This window comes from Carassius gibelio, chromosome B18 (genome assembly GCF_023724105.1).
Source record: "Carassius gibelio isolate Cgi1373 ecotype wild population from Czech Republic chromosome B18, carGib1.2-hapl.c, whole genome shotgun sequence".
Classification (NCBI taxonomy): domain Eukaryota; kingdom Metazoa; phylum Chordata; class Actinopteri; order Cypriniformes; family Cyprinidae; genus Carassius; species Carassius gibelio.
In genome coordinates this window covers 14,422,081-14,426,060 of record NC_068413.1, presented here as the reverse complement: position 1 = coordinate 14,426,060, position 3,980 = coordinate 14,422,081, and the positions used below count along the sequence as shown (strand labels likewise).

General features: G+C 39.1%; 1 long non-coding RNA gene across 1 annotated transcript; it reads right to left on the bottom strand.

Annotated features, from left to right (window-relative positions):
* Window positions 1-1,339: 1,339 nt before the first annotated feature.
* LOC127977883 (uncharacterized) lies at window positions 1,340-2,609 on the bottom strand. Its single transcript, XR_008158379.1, has 3 exons — window positions 2,432-2,609; window positions 1,698-2,348; window positions 1,340-1,655 (listed from the first exon to the last, which is right to left on the bottom strand). It is a non-coding gene; the product is annotated as an uncharacterized LOC127977883 (long non-coding RNA).
* Between the last annotated feature and the right edge of the window lie 1,371 nt (window positions 2,610-3,980).

Sequence of the window (3,980 nt, the reverse complement as noted above, 5' to 3'; positions counted from 1 at the left end):
GATGTATCAGTCTACACTGGGAGTATTATATGTTCCTTGTTGCGTGATCAGGCAGATCATGATTAAACAGAAGATTTATATCAAATGTCACATCTGTTCTAAAGTCTGAAGTTGTTGGATTTTTTTAATGGTTTTAAAATACCTTATGTTCATAAAAGCAATACAAAAATTAACTAATTTCTATTCACATACAGGTGCTGGTCATATAATTAGAATATCATCAGAAATCTATGGGGTACCCATATTTGCCAGACCCAACAATGCAGAAGAGCTGAAGGCCACTATCAGAGCAGCCACAGACTGATCAACTCCATGCCATGCAGCATTGCTGCAGTAATTCAGGCAAAAGGAGCCCCAACTAAGTATTGAGTGCTGGACATGCTCATACTTTTCATATTCATACTTTTCAGTTGGCCAAGAATTCTATAAATCCTTTCTTTGTATTTTGTAATTTCCTGAGATACTGCATTTGGGATTATCCATAGTTGTCAGTTATAATCATCAAAATTAAAAGAAAAAAACAAAAAAAAAACATTTGAAATATATCAGTCTGTGTGTAATGAATGAATATAATATACAAGTTTCACTTTTTGAATGGAATTAGTGGAATAAATCAAGTTTTAATTAAACTTTTTAATTAAATGACCAGCACCTGTATATAATCTGTATTTCCTCATTTATTTTTACCTGTGATGGAAAATCAGAATTTTCAGCATCATTACTCCAGTTGTCAGGGTCACATGATTCTTCAGAAATCATACTAATATACTGGTTTACTGCTCAAGACACATTTCTTGTTAATATCAATTCTGAAAACAGTTGTGCTGCTTATTATTTTTGTGGAAACTGTGATGCTTTTTTTTCAGGAATCTTTGATAATACGGTTAAAAAAGAATGGCTAAAGAATATTTGTTTATTCTTTACTATCACTATAACATTATAAACACATCTGGATATTAACTGATTAAACGTAATCAGTTTTTTTTAAGTGCTTAGATAATGTTAAATTTTAAAATACTTGTAATCAGTTACATTTTTAATGATTACATATTTACACAATAGCAATAAATAATTTGGACTATTGTAACAATTAGTCCACTGAAGACAAGTTCAAGATCTGGATAAAGAAATGTCTTGGATGTGCATCAGATGGTATCCAGTGGTAACGTGTAGGTTATTGTATTAAATGCAGTGTGTATGTATAATGTGTTGAGCTGTAAATGTTAAAGTGCAGTGTGTGGCATACCATATTGTGGGAGTATGCTGTAGGGTGCTGTAGGGTGTATTAGTTCTGAGACAATACTCAATAACAATACTATACCAGACAATACTCGACAAAGGCAACATGAAGGCTATTTACTGTATACCAGACAATACAGGTCACATGACAATAACCAACCAATGAGAACATGACACAGGAACCAAAATATCAAAATAAAGACATGAAAACATGAAATGAAGACATGAACCATGAACCATGGGCCATGGGCGAGGGCAGACCTGGGCAGTGAAGCCATGGTGAACCAGGGCCATGAAGCAGAGGCAGGCCTAGGCTGTGGAGCAGAGGTGGGCCTGGACCATGGAGAAATTGCAGACAGTGAAGCACTGGAGGTCCAGGCCATGTAGCAGAGGCAGACAGTGGAACAATAGAGGACCTGGGCCATGGAGCAGAGGCAGACAGTGGAACAATGGAGGACCTTGGCCATGGAGCAAAGGTAGACTGTGGAAGAGTGGAGCAGGAGACCACCATGTCAGATCCAGAGGAGCATGGGGCCATGGCGGAGCAGGAAGCCATGGTGGAGCAGAGGACCACCAGGTTAGCAAAGCATCCAGGAGCAAAGATCCCCACAGTGGAACAAATTACCACCACAGCAGAGAGGTTAACAGTGGCCTCTGTGGCAGTAACGTTACAGGCAGAGAGTTCATGGACGTCCTCCATGGTTGTGACAGGGCGGACAGAGTTCATGAACGGCCTCAGTGGCTGTGGCAGGAGAGGCAGAGAGTTTAGAAGCGAACACCACCACTTCTAGAGGTTCTGCAGCTGATGCCACCATCTCTAAAGCAGACCCGTGGACGGGAGAGGCCTCTAAAGTTCAGTGAGCAGCCCAAACACTCAGGATGGCTACCTCCATAACCAAAAGTACTGAGGATAGAGGAACGGTCTCCATGTGCTGAGGCCCTGGGGATGCCAGCTGCTCACACCGACATCAATGGTGGATCCATTAAACTGGCAATCAGTTCTGGCCCAAGCTCCACATAATGAAGGAGCTTGGGTACTATAGTCTCCCCCCCAAAGTAAAAAAAATGCTCTGGTGCAGAGTTTTTTGCAGAGTTAGGGGGCTCCTCATCTGAAAAATGTCCACATCATTAAAAGCCACAAGATCACGCAAATCACAAAATTTATCCACATAGTCCTCTATAGCCCTGTTACCTTGACATACGCGGAGGATACTTGAAGCTGCTGAGTTCATGGTACAGAGTATTCTGTAATAATTAGTCCACTGAAGGTGAGTTTAAGATGAACCCAAGTGCAAAAGTAATCCAAACAAATGAAGAAAGACTTGACTTGGCATGAACAGAAACACAAACCCCGCCAACAACAGGTTACACAGTTCAATACTCGACAAAGGACAAAGGCAATATGAGGGCTATTTATATCAAACAATACAGGTCACATGACAAGAACCAACCAATGATAGACAAGACACATGACTTGACACATGACATTAGACAACCAATAAGAACATGACACATAAACCAAAGAACCAATAGCAGGATAAGAGGGCAAGGGGATCACATGACTAGACAGGAAGTGTTTTTGTTGTTGTTTTTTGGCTGACATAAACAACCATTCTCATTTTAATTAACTTCTCCCCTCCAACCAATTTTTACTTGTCCACTTCTCACAAACCTTATAATTCCTGATAAATATCAAAATATATATATATATAAAATCAATCGTATAAAATCAAGGATACAGCCTATAGCCCTATTAGCATAGGATTTATCTAGGGACCTTGATTTTGAAATTACCCATCAACAAGACAAATTTTGTGTGGTACATTTGCGTAGCCTATGGTTCTACTCGAATTTACTGACTTGATACCCAGATGTCACGGCTTTGAGAGTCCCATTCTATGGTCCTGATGGATTAAAATAATAATAATAATAATAATATAGTTTCTTTATCTTAAAATAATATATCAAGCTTTATGGTTGATTTATTTATAACACATTAACCTTAAAACCTTTTCAGCTTTCTCTCTCTTCAAATTGTATGGTGTAGCGATATGATGACAGTACCCAAAAAACGATCAAACACTCCAACACAGCTCCATTCTTTGCGAAAGATGGATAAAAAGGCGCACAGGAAACAAAAATCACAAAAAATGATATACGACCCACCAAATGCTGGCCAAATCACAGAGAAGCCAATTTGCACAGGACTAATATTATCACAGAACCTTGGTGTTTGGGTAAATATGGTAATTTTACTTTACAAATTACAGACATGACCGATTCGCATGGGTAATACTCACCAAGTAATACTAATCCCGTGCGAATAGGGCATATCATTGAATACCATGTATGACTCATAACTACAGCACACTGTTGAAGTATATCATTTCATGTTGACTTTAAACTGTGTTTTTCCTTTTATATTAGTTATACTCTCTCTATATATTGGACTGACACAGATTGACAAGATCTCTCAGTGACACTCCACTCTGTTGCCATGTTTTTACCAGGAGCAATGCTTGACAAGACAACCTCATGCCAATGTGTAAAAAAAAAAAAAAAATAGGTAGTGCAAGAGACAGAGAGAGGACACTTGTGTCATACTGATGTGTTTCCTTTAGCAGAAATACACTGTACACACAAACATGTAACCAAACATCACCAGGCTCTAGGACCCTGCGGTACACTGATGCTCTAATGAAAAGCGAGGGGGGAAAGTGGGGGGTAGGAGTGGAGCGCAA